General features: G+C 38.2%; 1 long non-coding RNA gene across 1 annotated transcript in view; it reads right to left on the bottom strand.

The window, feature by feature from the left end:
* Positions 1-12,635: 12,635 nt before the first annotated feature.
* Positions 12,636-20,223, bottom strand: part of LOC117216320 — a 65,226-nt gene continuing 57,638 nt past the window's right edge. Inside the window, exon 3 of the long non-coding RNA XR_004489350.1 lies at positions 12,636-12,757. This is a non-coding gene — a long non-coding RNA (uncharacterized LOC117216320). The remainder of the gene's footprint in view (positions 12,758-20,223) is intronic.

Below are 20,223 nucleotides of genomic sequence, written 5' to 3'. Positions count from 1 at the left end.
ACGAAGTGGTATAGTAGCTAAAGGAAAATTTGCTGAATCGTTGGAGAGGAAAGTTTTTTCCATAACGGCGAGCAAACGAGAAAAGAGCGAGAGAGTAGGGCGTAGTTAGCGTCGTTTAAAGTTTTAAGTACCCGCGCTCGGTCGACCAACGAAATCGAACCGCATTAAAGAGAGTGCAACTCTCATAAATATTTTCGGTCATCGCGATTAATTCAAGCTCGTGCACAAATACACGGATATTTATACGCTCGCGTACAGGGGCAACCGTGTGCAAGCTACGAACGGGTAAATCACGGTGGCCAGCTTTAGGTTAGGTGAGAATAAATCGTCCAACTTGCCACTACTGTCTTCTTTCAATTCCGTGTTGAGAATGGAACGCTTGCCAGCTATAGCTCTTTCTTCCTGGCGAAATAATACCCCATTGGATTTAACCGAGCATCCTTGTTGCCTCACCGGGGACGTTAAATTGAAACGTAGATTTTTACGAGCTTTTTAATCGAGCTTTAGCACGATTAATTTCAACGTTTTCGCTCCTTCGCTCTTTTAGGTGTTTTGATTAACGAAACGATAGTAAATTGTTCGCAAACATGTAAAACAGCGATGGGCAAACTTAATCGTGAAAGGAATTATTTGTTTTATTTCGTTTATTAGAAATTCTCGATGTTCTTTGTTCCCTTTGGAAATAATAACAAATTAAAAGACAATCTTGGAATTAATTTGATAAAAGAATTTTGAAATTAGTTTCGCGTTAAATATTTTATCATGAAGCACCGCATCGATACTATACTAAAACATGTTGGAATCACGGAATCATAAGAAAAATTCTGAAGAACCAACTAAACTGAGTAACAGTTTGGACGACTTCTTCCATGACGAGAAGATCCTCCCATAGAGGAAACCAAATCATTTCAAACAAGAGTCAGATTGGACGCACGAGACTTACTTACGAATTCCTGCTGAAGAGAAAACCACGAACTCACTGCGACACATGCTGATGTCGCATGCCAACGTGCTTTTGGACACATATTGACTGTCTGTAAAGAAACTGAAACCTCAAGAAATCACATCAGACTTGCAAAATTCAAACTGAAGGAATCCTTCCGTGATACAAAAGAATGTTAAAAACCTTCTCAAATTTATTCAAAGCAATAAATACCTGTACGATTTCATCTATCACTAACCAGCAATACGTGTGGCTAAATGTCTTGGATGTTGATGGTAACTGTTTAAATAGAAAAAAAAGGAGCTGTATTTTCCCGTAGAATGTGAAAATGTGGCTATGGTCTTCAGTTAATTTCTTTTCTATTTATATAAAACATGTCGATATTATCCCTTTGTTACTCACTAGGAGAGTTGTAGATTTGGAAGCGAGATAAAACAATGTCATTGGTTAATTATAATACAAAAATAAATAAATTTAATATAATGAAATTCGTAAAAGAAAAAATAATACGAGTAGTCGTATAAGTATTAAAGTATTAAAGATCTAAATAAAAGAAACGTATAAGTATTAAAGTATTAAAGATCTAAATAAAAGAAACGTATGTGATTTGTGAGGCCACCACATGATTTTACCATTCGATAACTACGTTGCTGATAGAAAGATCGATGATTTATTCCAGTTAAAATCAGAGATGACTGGTACAGAACGACAGAAAGGATCGTTTATTGAATCAAATGTGGTAAACTGAAATTTCTGATTCTAAATGATGACATCTGTTTATTCGCGGTTCGAGCCTTTCATACCGGTCAGATTCGGTCTCGTTATTTCTCACTGGAAACCAGTGACCCGTAAATGAGGCAGTATTAAACGACAGTTCGACCGCGACGCCATGATATTCGTTCAAATCAATTAATTTCCTGCGGTTGAAGCGTGGCGTTGCATAGATCTCCACGCAAACGATTCCAAACTGGTTCGCCACTGTTATTTTACTTCGTGAACGCCGTTAATTCAACAAGAGTTCGCACGGTCGTCTCGACTTTCATTCTTTAAAATAGAAGCTAAGAGGCTAGAATTCTCTTTCAGTACAACGACGCCACAGAAAACAAAGTACCTTCTTTTGTTGTTTGTTTTCTAATTCGTTGTTATGCTTCCGAACAATAGTAGTCGAGCGAACATTTAAGTGCACTGGCGACATGGTTTCGCCAGCGAGATTGCAGTTTCTCCGTATAGATTGTAAAAATTGCCTAATTGTGGCTAAACGTTAGTCGCAGAATCACGGAAACACGCCCCAGTTAACCGGTTAATAGCAGTGCCCTGTGATTTGTAAAGAGCGGATTCAGCGAGGCGCAAGTTGAAACCACCTCCATTGAATTCGCAAAGTTTTGCTAAAGGAAACGCGTCTTAGTCGGTTGACACTATTTCATCCTGTTGAAACCTGCAGCTCGCCGCAAATTATATCAAAATAGCCGTCCTTCAGATTAAAATGGAAGATATTGTAAGATTAAGTAATTTGAAACTCTTGAAAATCATCTACGAATTAAAGTACAGAAAATGAACGTAAGTTGGCCAGTCGTACTGTTCCCTGGTGGTTTCCAATTATTAATTCAACCGCGACGAACGTTAAAAAATTAGAACCGGAACTTCCGACGCAATCTATTCAATTATTCGTCAATGTACTTCACGAGAGAATTCCTTTCTTCCGGAAAGTTCCTTCGTTCTAAATAATCTGAAAATTAGAAATTTTAACCTGTCACAGAATAATGAAGTTCTCGGACAAAAGTGTTCTTACGAAGATTCTAAAAAACCATAGAAATATTTTAAGCTTGATAAAGTTGGACGACACGTACAGTTACAGCTTGTCGCGTGTACACTGTGTACATACGTATATATTTTCCCCTTAATTAAGGGTAGTTTCATGCGCGACAAGTATACCGGATGAATTATTACGCAATCTCGTAGAAATATTTCGTGGATAATAGCGGAAAAACAGACGTTCCATTTATACCACTTTTAGCGTGACAGGGGGTAAAGCTTCGACACGGCAGTAGTATGAGGCCCGCATTTGTCAGACATCGTCCTCCATCTGCAAGGCCATTCTCCTTAATACAACGGTCTGGTATCGCGTGCTCGTGACACGTATTACGAGTTCGCTAGCTTTCGCTAGTAGCTTCCCGTGACTGTATTTCGCGCGAACAAGACAAACAGAAACGCATCCTGGGGAATAATCAATTTTCAGATTGTTCGGCAAATTGAAAACTCGCCGCTTGCCGCGAATTGGATACATCGCCGCAGCTGTATCCCCATTTATTGACACGAACGCACATACATCAGGAATAACAAAAATAGCCTGAATATATTCGGACACTATTGAAATTTTCAGTCTGACCATCGTATCCGTATTTCTCTTTTAGAAATCGACTTTTTAAAAATGAGTCTATGTAGAATTGATCAGATCAATGTATTTCGACGTTTATAGAAAAGTTTCCTTGATGCGTTGTATATGTTATGTTAAACATTTCCATGTTTCACGAGACACAGCTGTCATGTTTATATTGGTCAAGTTTGAAACTGATCTAATAACGTAATATAAAAGTTGCAGGATATTTATTTTAAAGATATATTTAATAAAAAATTAGTATACGAAATAAACAACCATTTTAAATATATTGACTCTTATTAATATAATTAACTGTTGAATATTTGTCTGATCTTTGCGAAATATATATTTGTACTATATGTTTTGTGCTTTGTATGTACATTTTCAGATTTGTTTCACATATTATTAAATCACTATCATTAATATTATTAAACACTACCGCCTTATTATACGAGAAAATGTTTCGTACAACACAAATAATACATTTACAAAAGGATTCCCATAAATGTTGGGATACTCTTGCGAGCTACTGTATATCGTGAATCGCGACTTTTCCTAATCGTGGTAAGGAGAAGGGATTTCCATTACCACCGGAAGGGGATTATGGTTACTTTCCTTTTAATTAACATTCAGCAGGGATATTTTCCAGCTGGAGATACATTCACATTCTCTAGGTTCTGTGACACACGGTAGACACACTTTAGTAAAGCTCGACGGGCCAAGTGCCATCTATTTTCCCGACTTAGCCACCGGGAAACTTAAATTAGATTCGCACGGTTTAACTTTTCGGTTTTGACTGTTACAGCCAGTTGCAAACTCTCAGGACAGACAGATCCGGTGGCCGCTGAAAATTATGTGCGCGTAAGAGCTTCTTCAAGGAGCGAAACATCGCCCGAAAACGTTATATTCTTCGCCAACTTCACGTTCCGCGATCTCCAAAGAGATTCGGAAATTATAGCAAAATACCACCTCGCGTAAAATCGCAAGCACGCGAACGAAACTCTTGGCCTAAGAAATGTTGCACGGCGTCGATAACCACTTGCACACCTGTGCGATTTTCACTGCACGTGGTATCCCTAAATAACCAGGAGAGCAGCAAAGAAATATGGTTTCGCGTATCGTATACAAGCCTCGCCTTGTATTGCATGAATTTTACACCAGTACCGCTGTGCCGCGTAACTCACGCGTTAGATTTTAATACGAAAGACACGCGGCCAAGAAATAAAGCGACGATCTTAGCTTACGCTCCGAGGACGCAACTTTTACTGTGTTGCACGACCTCGAATAAATTTCGCGACGGTCTAAAACATCTACTCCATATACTATCAGAAATTTTCTTAAAGTTCCTTTCTCATTATTTTCTCATTCTTTCCGTATAACTAATCGAATTTCAATAGCAAAGTTTATTAATCTTAATTACAATCGTTTATACGCAGCATTATGCTTTGACAAGCTTCAACGAACTAACTAAATCAACTGAGTTAAAACTAACAAATTAAATAACTACGCTAACACTGATTAACTCAAAATCGAATAAATTAAATCAAAAAGGGTAAAATTTCTGTATTTGCTTTCGAGCGTCCTACGGGTTTTAGTAGTTTTAAAAATACGTCAAGGAAGCGGACAGTTTGCATAATTTCCGGTGTAAAAACAACGGACGAAACGAAGGGGTATAAAGTAGCGGTACGAATGCTCGCGTAAACCCAATGTAAAACTACTGATTTACGCTTTCGATAGGCAAAGATAGATAACACGGTGTAACGAGTCGGGCCAACAATAAAGCTTAATTTGATATTTATTTAAACAGCCGCGAACGTTTGATAACAATAGCAGCAACGTAGGTAACACGATGGTCGAAGAAGTCTGGGTGGACCACTAACGTTTATCGTCCTCGTAAATTCGCTGTTGAATATCAATGAACGGCCGCGTTCTGCAACTGCAACAGAGAACCGTGCGAGCCCCGTTGTTTTCCATCTGATACGGAACACCGACTGCCACCCGCTCTCTGTTCTATTCGTGGTTTTCTTGGCAACGCAAGAAATTGCTCTGCTATCGACCCGCTGTCAATATCAATTCGGTCGGGTAAATGAAGATTCGCGTTACTAACCTTCCACTACGACTACTATATGGAGTCACAGTAATCATGGCACCGATATACAAGGAAATGATTCTACATGAAAAGAAGAAAAAAAAAAAGGAAAAGGAATCATCGTATAACAAAATCTTACTCTACATTTTCGAGTTACTAGCAAATTATGAGATTAATATCTCCACCGTTTCGTACCACTTTTATGTCGTTCTTTGAAAAAATCTCTATTATTTCTGGTGATTTGGCGTGGCTCGAGTATCGTTTTGAGTCAACAGAACAAATCGAGGCGCTTTTTTCCATAAATCGAATAAATCAAAATATCGATTGAATAAATCATAACGATTTTCTCCTACTCTGTATCAAAATGTTCTTTGGATTTATAATTCGCGTTAAGCTTCGACATTCTCAAACTGTTCTCATACTTGTTTTGTTCGCATGGAACTGTCGATCGTACTATGATTGCTGATAATCATAGGTGGACAAGAAGAATTGTCTCCTTCTCGTGAAATTCTCTCCCGTTTGTCCTCTATCCGTGCAACGAGTTTAACAAGCAGCCTGTTTCGTCGTTTTCGAGAGCTGTTAAAGTAACAGGACAACGACGTACGATAATAGAGGAATGATCCGATAGGAATTTTAGCTCTGTCGAAATTCCAAATACGAGTTTTCACCGGAAATTTCTACTTGCCTAGCGAGCAACTCCGCAGTTTAATTCGGACGCGAGTTTCGGCTCAGCTGGCATATCCCAGCGTGTGTCGAATCTAGTTTCAATTCCATCGAGAGACGTGAACAAGGCTCTTGATATTCGAGCAACAAGGCTCCAAGAGTGTTCGGAATCCGGCATTGGAAAGTTTTAGTCCCAAGCGTGTCGGTATATCGGAAATCGGTTGTAATACGACAGCATTATAAACTGCGGCTGGTGGACGTCGGATTTTCCTTGTTCTATTACGACTCGGGAATTCCTAATATCCACGTTCGTGCAAACTGAGTTGGACAGACCTCTTATACGTAGACACACAATGTTGTCCGTTATGAGGTGTAACTTTTTACTTGACCCATTCAAAACTCATTTCTGACTATTATTTATTCGATGATTTTTACCAACTATCTCATTTCTTTGAAATATACAAACACGTGTATCTATATGTATATTGGAACAGATCTCTGCTTAGGTTTCGTTTATTTATCCATTTATTTTGCTGCATTCATAATAAAAATAATAAATAAAAGTAATTAGTATATAAAAAATGAATATAAATTTCCATAAACATCCTTATTCTGCCAACAGAGATCCTTTCACCCGATACGCACGTCACTAGTTTGTAATAAATTAAAAATACAAAGAATTTGCTATTTTCGTTTAATAAAGCGACAGGTTCGAGTTACAATCGATTCGATAATGTTCCAAGAGGTAATTTAGGAAAGAGAAAATCCTTTCTAGAACTCTGGGACAAAGAGCACGCTAGCACTGAAAGGCCATCAAGAACAAAGGGCGTCAAGCCGTCAGACGTTACAGGGATCAGAGTAAAACTTTACTGACGACACATCTCGTCTCCAGATGGGACAATTAAACGGTATCGAGAGAATAAACGCACGGCAATACAAAGTGAATACGTTCACGAATACGCTCGAATACGAAGCACGATCTAATCAATGCACTCGAAACAGACAGTGATGCATCGAATCCTGTACGTCTTTCTAACTTGACCATAGGAAAACTGTTGTTTCCTATGTACCATGAGCTTTGTGAAATACGATGTATGCTAGTATTACCTCTACATAGTGATTATGTCGCTGAAAGTCCCAAGAGAGAGGCTGTCAGCTGCTCTTATTTTCAACTCTCACATTTGCATGCATACAGTGATCGTTAAACCGCGAATTTTTATGCAAATTCATATTTTTAAGAATACAATGAGAAAGATAGATCGTCGTTAAAAAATTGTTTTACATGGCAAATATTACAAACAGTACTATACTTGATTTATTCTGCATACTTTTTCGTATTATGTGCATATCGCGCAATTTTTCTTCTTCACTTTCAAATTTCCTATAAATATTTAAAAATATATATGTATGCTGTATGTATGTATATGTGAGAATTGAAAGTAGGAGCGTGGATAATATGAAAGATTTCAAGGGAATTTCACATAAACAATGTAGCTGGTGTTACTCTTGCGACGATATCCAATTAGAAGCTCCTTCGAAATCTCCAAGCGAAAGGATCATCATGCACTTTGAATAAATTAAAACGCGTGGCTGAGCATACGATCGTAACTTTTTCCCCGCACATAAATGCCTACTTGGCAACGCACATAATTCCTGCTTAGCAACGTACGAAGCAGATAATGGGCATTACTATAGCGGAATAAATGAGGGTGAAAGTGGAAAATACCCTTCATCTACAACGGTAAAAAAGTGGGAAAAGAGAGGTAGAAAGTTCGACCTTGAGTCATAAAAAGCATAAAACAGTTCACTGCTTGGCTACAGGGTAAATTCCTAGATCTCTTCTAAAGGGATGGTAAGAAAAGAGCAAACGCAAGGCCTTGCCAAACCTTCAACCGTTAAAAGGGACAAAAATGCACCATTTATCTCAACTCTGTGTGAGTTCTTCAAGCTTCAACAACACTTTTGGAAAAATAGAAAAGAGTAGAGTAGTGGCGAAAGTGTGCCTTTCATAGGAGCAGAATCGAAAGGCAAACGAGAAGTGGAAACCGATCGATCTTGAGACATTGAAGGAAAGTATTTATTCTAATTAAATTCTAATTCTAAATTACGTAACAGGAGATAATGGTACAGACAAGAAAGTTTTGAAAATAAAAAAGAACCTGCGTCGCGATTAAGACTTTAACGCGTGATGTTATGGAAAATATCGAAATTCGATGCTGGCAATGAAAATCTCAAAGTACAGGCGTATGTTAAGCGTAGATTGTCCTTCGGGAAACAATTTCGAAACAAAGCTCTCGGCAATAATTAAGAGCTCTAACTGGATGAGTCGCTCGCCAACTGTACTTGCCCGCTTTCAAACTCAAACTCTGAGCTCTTGAATTTTCCGCGTACAAGCTTCTAAATTTCGTTTCTCGAACCCATTCAGACACGAAACACTAACATTCCTCGAAACGAATTCTCAAACTTCGAGCCACTTTTCTGTCTCCTCTCATGCTCCTTCACTCACTTGTCGCTTTTGTTTGTCATAGAGAAAATTCATTAAAACTAAATCGTCAAGTATCTTTGCCGAACAGTATACATTTTGTGTTCTTCCGCTTGGCGAGATTAACGTTTTGAAACGAGGTAGGAACAAGATAAAACGATCGATCGAGAAACTTAATTACCGGCGGTAGAATTGGTTGACCAGCGCTTTAAATGAAACGAGTTGGCGCTCGTCGCTCATTCAAAGTTGCATTCATGCCCTTGCGACTGTTTAATTACACGAAATTTACATGATGAAGTTCGAGGTAATGGCAATTTTATTGACTGTTACAAATATTGTTTTTAATCAAACTGGAATTTTTGGAAGCAAAACCGTTCGAAACAGAGAGATCGCGATTCTATAGACCCTTCATCATACAGTGCCTCGCAAAAGTATTCGGACACTGTACCATAGAAAATTTTTACGTCCCATTTTTCATTTTCGACGTTTGTAGTTCCATGTTGCCAATTTTGACATCTTTCGTGCTATTAAAACCAAAAAAAACATTTGTGTGACTTTCTTTAACCGAGACACCCTGTATATTATATGCGTTAAATAGATTGTTACGAAATTTCATAAAGACTGTAATGATATAAGATAATTATTTTAAACATATAAATATTAACAATAATTTCACTGAATAATGGTCTCATTAATATAATGAATAATTAACTCTTTAAATACTTTTGTAATCTTGTAGCTTCCATGTACATTTTCAGATTTGTTTCAAATTTTACCAGTACAACCATGATTACAGTGCTGATGAAACTTTAAAATGTTTCATAAAAACTTCCTACCAGTGATCGATTATTTTTATGGGCTACTGCATTTACAGTAATTGAGATATCCTTTAACTAGTTTTGAAAATGTTCATTTGGTTCCTACTCGTGCAAAATCAACGAACACTCGATCGAGATGAAATTCATATTTGCAATCTCCTCGAAAAATATACTCATCGGTGATGAGGATCGATTGATTTACACGGAATACACCACCGAATCCGATGGACGATAGTAATTCGACTAAAATAGCGAGGGAATTAATATCGTTGATTCGTTTCTATGCTCCATGGTGTTATATATTTGCCATATTTCTTATCATCATAATAGTTGAAATAGACAGACAGAGAGAAAGAGAGATTCAACTATTTTAGAAATAAAATCGCTCGAAGGCGTTGGAAACATTTCGTAACACGCATGGAATTTGGAATTGCATCGATTCATGAAAAATTCATGCTATACCTAAATGAGATCCCTTCCTATTGGATTGTTTGATTGAATTATGAATATGAATGAAGGTCAATAACGACGAAATCGTATAGCAACGATATAGTGCAGTCTTAAATCAAAATTGCAAAAGCGGACAGCTCCTGATATAGTGCAGCCAGACAAACAGATATGTTCTACTCGTAGAAATATCGAATAATATGATATAGTATAGACTTCAATAAATATCTCAGGATCCTCTCTGATATTTTGACAGTTCACGAAAGAAACAGATTTTTTAACGTTTTAAGAAAAGCTTCAGTGTAATTTTAAACCGTAATAATTCTTTGATGTACTCTACTCGAGTTTAAGGAATTTTTTAACGGTAGTAGAAACGAATGGATCCAAAGTGTCCGAAAGAATGTAGCAGATTCAACATCCTTGTGAATTTGAACCCTGAAAGGACCTTACGATTTTCATCATTCCAAAAATGCAAGATATCTTAAATTACACGTTTCATCGCTGTAAACTTTAGTTTCTCGCAGACTTTACGACCGTTTTCTATATCGTTCGCACCTACAGTACCAAGAAGTTACTCGCCTGCGCACCTTCCATCGTACAACGATCATCGTAAAATCTTCCTGAGAATAAAGCCTACTTATCACGTTTAACGGCAGTGGTCGTTCACAGTCGAAACAGTATTAGTACAAAGTACGCTTTAATTAATTTATCGTCGCGGTGAATATCGCTGGTCGGTTTAGAATCGCTCCGGGCTACTACTTCCGATTAACTTGACCCAAATGTGCAATTGGGCCAGAAGTCCAAAGTCGGCCTGTGACATCTGTAATAGATAAGTGGGCAGCTGTTATTGACTTAACGTGTGTCGTCGTCGACGACGACGACGACGCAAGTGTGGATGGCTTCGTGCACAATAAACGTTTGCGGGTTTCACGTTGAGAACTTAACCTTTAATGGGCTACTTAAGTGTGCACAGCTTCGTCTCCGCACGCTGACAAGGATTATTGTTCGGCCGCGTTTGTCCGCGGGCTTTTGCAACCAGACACGGCCCTTGGCTTTAGCTTCTTCGTGCTCTCATAGCCGCTCCAACTTGATTAGAGTTCGCTCCGCTCAGGAATTATCTTTCACGGTTAGATCCTATGTAATCAGCTTCCTTGGAACATACCAGAGCCCTGGAACTTCCTTTATTTACCGAGGTTCGCTTCGACTCTCCTTTCGACGTTAAAGGGCTGTTTTGTCGTTGGATCGTTCAATGTGAACGCTGCTTAAGCTGGTTGCTTTCGGAAAACGAAATTTCAACGGCAGATGACGGCGCGCGTGACTGCTTGCTCGATATTCCTGGTCGCTGGGATTATTGACTCGTACTACTTGGTCCGCTGGATTTGGGATTAGATAACCGGCTAGGACGTACAATTTTCAGGTCATGCATGGGCAATGATCACCGATACTTCTTGACGGTTTCGAGTAAAATATAGCAGCAAAATCTATCGACATATTAATCTCCTAACAGCGAAGATTTACTATCTGTTCTTCGTTTTTAGTAGCGTATGAAGTACATTTAGCGAAATACAGAAGAGAAAGTGAAAGAATGGAACATAGTAGGCATATGTTAATAATAACGATGAATTACTAAAAATAACAAAAGGAGGCAAAGATACAATACGAAAAATAAAATGAAATTCTAAACTATTAAAAGAAGACACTAAGACGATAAAGAATCGACTTATGAATGAATGCTGGTCACATTAAAATTGAAGAAAAGATGTTGATTTACAATTTAGAGAAAGTATCGTCTTCTTTTGTCAAACTGAACAAACTATCTGACGTGATTGTCATGGGCTTACACAAATTGGATGTTCCTGCAAACTCATATGTCACGGGTGTGAACACGTGAATGGGTTAAATCTTCGACTAATGGGTGTCGAGTTAAATTCTAGAAAAGTATCAACTTAAGAATTGAAGGGTTTGCAGCAATATTTACACTGCATTTACTAGAACAGGTTAGTGCAGACGTCACATTTGAAAATGTAAAAGTTTGTTAAAAATATTAGTTGTGTGAATTTAAATAGCAAATTCGAGCAGGTACTTAGATTTTAGCTGGATTTTATGAGTTCGTTTAAATTACTGGAAAGTGGGGCCACTTCGACGTTTATTCCTTAAAATTTAATTTTTTTAAATAAACCCTGTCGATGGTTTTTGTAATTAATGCACTCTTTCGTTCACATTCATACCACAAGTATGTTTATAAGGCTACCAGCAAGTCGAAATATTCAACGAGGAACGTTCATTCGAGTCATTTTCCGCGTTCCGCCGCGTCTACCTGAATAACTGACGCGAATACGACGTTATAGGATTCTTGTAAAATGCAACAGCGATGAAAAGGCCGCGTACCTCTGCTCCTGCTTTTGATTACGTTTCACTTGTCACGTTACTAAAACGATTTTTGCACCACGGCCGATGTAAATCTGACAACGAAAGAATAGAGAGAAGGCAGGATCTCGTTTGCTATTCCATTGTGCTTTTCCTCAGTTATTGCGACTAAATCACTGAGATCGCATATTGTTTTCTGTTCGCTTTCAGAACACAAAGATTGCTCGTTTCTCTATTGGGAGTACAATCGAAACCGATGCAATGAAACTGAAGAAAATTGTTCTTCTTATTTAAAACTCCGACAGCGCAATAAAATTACCAAGAATTAACAATTGGAATTCTTCGTCTTTAGGATTTCCCATATTTCTCGTATTGGGTTCAAGAATTCCTTATTTTGAGCCTTTTGCAGAAAATACTAACAATTGCATTAAGTATGATAAAAGTTGATGATCACAAGAAAGAAAACTTACTGGTCTTTGGCGTTACTCGGTGGCTGTTATTTTAATACGAGATAATCAGATCCAGATCCGCAAACTTTTCTGAGAGATCTAACTTCGCAGCGTTCCAACATCTGTAAAGCGATTAAGACATCTACAAAAACGTATTTCGGGTCCAAAAACCAAATAAACTGACAGGATTTACTCATTTAAAACATAGAACTTATCATAACCATATTCGATATTGCTATATTCTTCACCTTACTAATAGATTAAATAATACAAGGGAAACACAATCTATTTTTTCCAGGTTTCACAAAGCAAAGAATTTCGTTTAAAATGTTCACAAATTCGTGGACGAATTCTTCCAAACAAATGGCATCGAATTACCGTCAACAAAGTTTAAAATGAAAAACAACGAAACCATGCTGGATGGTCCGTGTTTCAGCCAGTGATTTTACATTCGATGTAACTCCTCGCGATGGTACACGAACCGCGAGACCTAAATAGCGTGAACAAAAATACGCGCTCGTGGACCAGCGTTTCACAGCCTGTGGCTTTTTTAATCCATATTTTTTGCGATGCTCCGCCGGTTTGTTACACGCCGTCGACGGTACAGTAACGACAAACATGTGGCAAAATAGGTCTCTCGATTCATCTATTCGAGCTGATGCCACCAAATTACGGTTACGCCGAAAAGTTACGCCGAAAAAGACCGAGCCAACTGTTATCGCGGATTCGTACACGATCGAGTAGAGCGAGTAATTGAATTATTACAGACGAATACGAGACTTTTATCTGCGATTTATCCGATAACTAGTTGCCGACTGTACCGCGCCGCTAGCCATCGATTCAAATCGATAGAGTAATGAAGTGTGCATGCTCGAAAGGCGCAGTGTGGTGTTTTTAAGGCCACCGCGCACGATTTGCATGGTGCATGAACATACGTGCGCCGTTTAAATTGCCGCGAGAAATCTTTCTGGTAATAAAATCCTGCAAGAAGGTTCGAACAGACTAAAAGTTAATCGAACGAAAAACTGTCGGATAGAGATTTGCATTGTGACACTGTTGCAAATCGAAATCCCCCAATGGATATAAAATCTAATATTTTACACGATATATGGTAATCAAAGGCGCTCATTTCCAATTTTCCCGAGAATTTATTTTCTATGGGTAATAATAAGTTTATAGGGATGAATTTTATTGAAGGAAGTCGTCGAAACGTATTATTCGTTCACGTTTCGAAACGTTGATACTCCCAGGAGAAATTATCCTACAATATAGATATTAGGACGCGGCAAGAGGATATTGGGGCTATGCAAATATGCAAGAAAACAGGAAACTAATATGATCAGAATGCAAACAGATAGTCAAGATGTTTGCGTGGTTGCCGTATGCATATTCTGTGTGTTGCTGTTCGATCACGCTGGAATGTTTCGTAGTATCAACGACTCGATCAACAAGCCAGCCAAACCCATCGTTCTTATGCGATCGATTAAAGAAACTAAAAAGTCTTGTTGCTATTCACGGCAGGATATTTTCCTGCAACTCCATCTCCGTATTTCGAAGAATTTCAATTCAAGATGATGTAATAAGAATAGAGAGAAAGTACACGAATACTATTCGGAATCTTTCACGAAGGAAATATTCTCCAAATTCTTATTATGTCTATACATCATCGGAAAAATAGAGACGTCTTACAGCACATAAGTTGAACCATCTTTTGCAAATCACTGTTAAACGCTTTGACATGACGTAAGAGGATTTACTAAGAGATTCAAAGTTTACTTTCATAAAGAAAATCTCTAAACTTTTCTGTACATACCATCAGGAATACTAGAAACGTTGAAACAAATTAGATTAGATACAGGCAATTAATTGTACCACTTTTCTCGACTCTCATTCGTTGCTAAATTATGCTTCAAGATGGCATAAGATGCTTCTCTAACAAGCTCAAAAGTTTAAATCCTAAAAATGCATCTATAACGAGAACCTTAAAATGCTTCTCTGCATATCATAAAATAAGACTGGAATCATCTTACGCCAAATGAATTAAGCTACTTCTAAAATCTAATCTTATAACAGGAAACCTTCGATTTCTTTTCTTTTTTCGAGTAGATCAAAAAAAAAAAAAATATAGTAATCTACGCGGAATAAATGAAACTACTTTTGCAAAGGTCGATCGCTGCTAAACGCTTCGACATACTTGCGGACGACGTAAGAGTGTTCGCTAACAAAATCTGAAGTGTGCCTTTCAGAGATTCAGCTTGAAATAGCCGATCAATTTCGTTGGTAACTAGGCGCCGCGTTCCGTGGCGTCGACCGAAGAGCATGAAAAACGCTGCTTACTTGGCAGACCACGTTAGCCAACCCTTTCATCGGAGCCTCGTGTTCAACTTCGTGCTTCACCTCGGCAACTCGAGATGCCCGAACTCGCGACTTGCCAACTTTCCACTTGAAAGTCATCCCTTCGACGACACGACCTACTGTTCCACTCTTCCTCAAAACTAAACGAGGCAAAAGATGCAGTCGCCGCGTCGAATTCTTCTTCTTTGGAATGGGACGCGAATTTTCACGCGTGTAGCTCGATATTCGCTAGTTTTAAAATAGCGAAACAGGAAGTAAAGTGGCGTGTATAGCTAAGAATGTATGTATTAAAGATCGTGTGATTACAACGTTCGATAAGTGCAACGCAAGACCATGCGATATTAATAGAAAAGCAATCTTGGTGTTCGTTCTATTAATGTGTAATGCGAGAATTTGCACAATTTTCTTAAAATATTTAATTAATAAGCAAACAGGCAAGTAACGTTTCAGAGGCTGCTCAAGAAGGAAACACGTGCTATGAAATAAAAAGAGAATATTGATATATCGTTCTTCAGGTATACAGGAAGTTTCATAACATGTGACTTAACCCGACACTTAATGAGTGGACAGTGAATACAAGGACAGTGAGAAAGTTCATACAAACACGTGTACCATTTGGCTTTGTTTCATCGTATCAAGTCATAATCAATTATTATTCATGGAAAATGCTCGAAATATCCACTTGCTCGCGATCATTCTTTCAGATCTACGTCGAATAACAGAGACAGAGGCTAACCATTTCGGACACCCTCTATGCAGCTGAGGAATTATTGAAAGGAAATATTGAATCATTGCGAATTATTGAAACAAAAAGTGCCTATAACTTTGAAACACAAAAGTACATTGAACTATTTCGAATAGGAAAAATTGTATGGCTTCGCGGCTAAGTAAACCGCATCCTCGTTCTCCTTTCGCCAAAGGTAAAGAGAAAATCTAGTTCCTGGTAAGTGGTTAAGCGTTGACCAATTATGATGTTGATACTGAAGAATTATATTTAAAAATAACTACTGAAAATAACTATTATCTAATAATTATTATTTGCCTTAATAAAATAAAGGAATGGAATACATCAAACGAACGAATCCATTGACCAGGAACTTCTGAGTTTCGCGTCGAGTTCATTAAAGAAAGTGGTTAATCGGAATTTATGGTCTCTCGCCGGTATGTCGGTCGTATAATTTATGCGGTTGGCAAACATTCTGTGCTCGAAATTGCTTAATGAGGCTGCGATTAATCAAACGTCCGCGATGCTGCAAGATGATCCACTGCCTTTCCAAATTCCACTGGAAATTCACTCGCAAGTGGAAATCCTTCGGTGAAACTTATTATTACGAATGGATTAGTTGTGTAGCAAATACATAAATTCTTGACTAGATTAATGATTTAATCGTAACAGAAATAAGTCGTTCGTTTCTCGAGAATCGAATATTTATCCCATGCTTATGTATCTCGATTAAAACATTAATAAAAGCTATGGTTGGCCAGTTTGGCTTCTGGTTTGTTCAAATTGTCGTTGAATATAACAAACTATTATCGCGCGTTGTCTATAAATTTTCCATAATTTCTGTATGAAATTAATTCTCGCGACAATAAATAATACAGGAGATGTACGCGAGACTGAAAGGACGAGTTTATTGATCTAGACAATACAATTTCGTCCTATTTCCATCCTGTCCTCGTTGTTAATGTCTACTGAACAGAGAATTATGGTCAATTAACGCGAGGACTGGCCAAACTTAAATTTTTCCAAACTGCCTCGCCAGTAGTACAATACTCTCGGGTGAAATAAGCTCAGGAAATTCGAAATTACCCCGCAAAGTGGAACGAGCCTTTCTAACGCGCTCATTAATATACAGACCCGTACGTGCGAGTTATGCCATATAACTTCGATATTTATGTCGCTCCTCTATCCCAAAATGCATCCAACAGCCGTGTTTAACAGTCACGCCACGTAACTTTTTCGTTTCCCCGTGTTTCCTGCCTCTCACTTACACGTTCTTTTTTCTTTCTGCGTTGTTTCGTGCAAGGTCTACTTAAACTTCATTGCGTGTGCATAATGTTACGTTGTTAAAAAAAAACCCTTTCGTGCCTTGTCGAGATCTAACAGGCAAAAAGCTGGTCATTTTTCTGAACGCCCAGGTGTATAACAGACTAAACGTCTCGAATATTTCATGCTTCTAACCGTGGCGTTTAAATCGTAAGAAGTTCTCCAGTGTCTGATCATGAAACATGTTTCTACTGCCAATGTATACCATGAAATTTAGTTTATTTTGATTTGCAAATGAATTTGATTCTAATGATAAGGGCAAGTTGGTTTCAATTTTTCTTCAAATTCTCTCGCGGTAAACCGCAGAGTATATCGCGCACGGAGAAACTCGCGGCGTTGCGCTTGAAGAAATCGATAACCGAGCTTGCATAATTGAGCGGGTTTCGCGAAGTCAACATGGCGCCCCTATGCAAACTCGATGATTGATTGATGTCTTGTAGATTTCACTTCGCTTATCCCAGATTTCCATTGCATTCTTGAACATTTTCAACAATTAATCTGCAAATGTATTCTCTTCAAACGATCGGACTCTTGAAATACTCTTGTTCGGTATCTTCTAAACAATTAAAATAGCATTCCGGTTTTTTGAGCGCCGTAATCCTCGAAATCCCCGTGAATCCTGGAATTTCAAGCCTTAGGAAGATTCACGGAAAATTGGAAAAAAAATCTTCGCTGGCCAGTTTCTAGTCGATCAATTTCCCAGAATACGTAGCAGCCAAGTGCCATCGCATTCTTAACTTTCTTCCAATATAACAAAAACGTCTGGCGCGTCGAACAGTTCCAAGAAATCGAACGTATCAAAACGATAAGGTACTTTCGCCAGAGGATGCTTCAACTGGTGCTCCGCCAATCGTCCAGTTTCCTCCATCTGCCTCTCGAATGGATTTTTTCCCTGAAGAGATCCATATTCCTACAACAGTCACGAAAATGTCGCTCAAAAATGTATACCGTTCCCTCGAAAGCACTTTAGAATTTGTTCGATTTGTCGGTTCCAGATAGAAAGCCTCTTCCATCAAAAAATTATTTTCATCCATCTTTCTATTTATCGCTTATTATAAGCTGGCTGTTTATGCTGTAGACTAATTTCTTGCTACATATATGTTTGCAAGAAACGCCTTATGGTTTCTATATACATCTAGAAATTTATAATTATTTATTTGCGATCATGACAACACGTGCAATATTTCTGATCGATATTGAAATACTTTCGTGAGTCAGCGTAGTTTCACACGCTGCTCCATATCCTCGTCTACGATCGTTACAAAATTCTGTTCCATTTCGCGGTTCGTTTTACCAGCATTAAAGGATTATCATGTTGCTATCGGTTTATCCAAATTAGTTATGTATATAAACAAGCTGAAGCGGAGGGTGAGAAATCCTGGATATCCTGTCAGGATAAACAGACGTAATAATTCGACTTCAATAGAATGTAGACATGTATAGCGGAACATAGAGCCTATCGGACAAGCCGTATGAAATTCCATAGCTGGCTACCTGTTGCTCTGAGAAATTTCCAACTAAAGTATGTCGGTATGCGGCCTCGCCATCCTAATTAACCTATTTTCTAGTCTTTAAACGAGACAACGGGAAACAGACACGCGGCAAAGAATTCGTGGATAAAGTTTGTTCAGCAAACGTTGTCTGACAACAGAGAACCATAAGAATATTATCGGTATTACGGCGAGCAACACAGACAACGAAATCGCAAATGTTATGAAACATACAACCGGGGAAAATGGAAAAATTCCTGCGCAGCTAAATCCATTGTCTTAATATTCAGTCTCTCGAATGTGATTTTCATGAAGAATATGGTTCCTCCGGAAGCTTTCGCGGTTTCATTCCGCCAGACGTGCCTAGAGGGACGCGAGAATTTTATGCAAGATCCTTCGAAAGCTACGATTCAACCGCTGCGTTGAAATTTGTCGAGGGGATTTCCCATTTTTTTCATGAGAATTCGTGACGAACGAACAAACAGAAGCGAAAGGTTCTCGTAACGAGAAGTTCTCGACGAATTAACGCGTTGAACGGCGCAATTTTTGGAACAAAGGAAGAGAGAGTAACGCAAATTCTACGGGCGTTGAAATTTTGGTAAACGAGTCGCGAATCTTTTCAAAATTTTAACTTCTGATTGGAACAATTGTGAGAAGTTAATTCCTCTATGAGTTAACGTACACAATTTCATAAAATTTGATGGCAGTAACAGAATCGATGATTGACAGTTTACATTAACCCAGAAAAGAAACTTATGATCTTTATCGATGGCGACGTGAACAGGATGGAAGAGTTGTCATTTATGTATATCGAACGTCAAAACGATCCACACAGACAGAGGTCCCTTTATGACATCGTGTTACTTTTTATGTCAAATATCGGTCGTATATTTTTTTTTACGACTGCCTCATCTTGAAATTCTCATCGAACATCTACAGGCTTCTTCGCCAAGCGACTTTTACGCGTTTCACTTTATAATTCCTTGCAACTTACGGTATTTTCAAATTTTCATTCCAATCGGTCCCTCGATTTCGTTATTTACCATCGTTAAGTCAGTTTTGCGTTGTATTAATATTTTAACAGCAAACTAATACAATATGTATCATCCCTCTTATGCCAAAATCGTGAACGAACTATATAAATTGAAGACATGAACGTTATAACATATACAGTACAAGACTATAATGATTATATTCTAAACCTAATCCATTACCTTCAGGATTATTCAATAACTTAACGTTCGATTACAAATTTCTATAAATCATAATTTATAATCTATCGAATCGCGTAATCGTGATATTGGCACAAGAGGGACGATATTATATTATTATATACGAAATATATACGAGTGATAGTCAACGTAGGATTACAAAAGATCACGAAAAGGTTAATTCGTCGAAACAATAGCCAACACGACACATTTTACTTGGCGAGTTGGTAAAAAGAAACTCGCCACCTGTTGTGTCATAATTATTCCAACACCTTTGAGAATCGCGGCTTTAAATAACTTACGTGGCGTGATAGATAACATCGTTAGCCATGGCTCTCCTGAAATCAGTTCAACTTGTTGCGTGCTCGGCGTGCCCGCTTCTTTCGCGACTTCTCGCGCCACGGAATATAAAAGCAATTTTTCAAAACGAGTTACGAGACCAGCGCCAGAATATCTAACATTAGATACCGTGATATTTATGCGTC

Source organism: Bombus bifarius, unplaced genomic scaffold (assembly GCF_011952205.1).
Source record: "Bombus bifarius isolate JDL3187 unplaced genomic scaffold, Bbif_JDL3187 scf7180000010271, whole genome shotgun sequence".
Classification (NCBI taxonomy): Eukaryota; Metazoa; Arthropoda; class Insecta; order Hymenoptera; family Apidae; genus Bombus; species Bombus bifarius.
The sequence above is the reverse complement of the archived record's forward strand: the minus strand, read 5'-3'. Positions and strand labels throughout refer to the sequence as shown.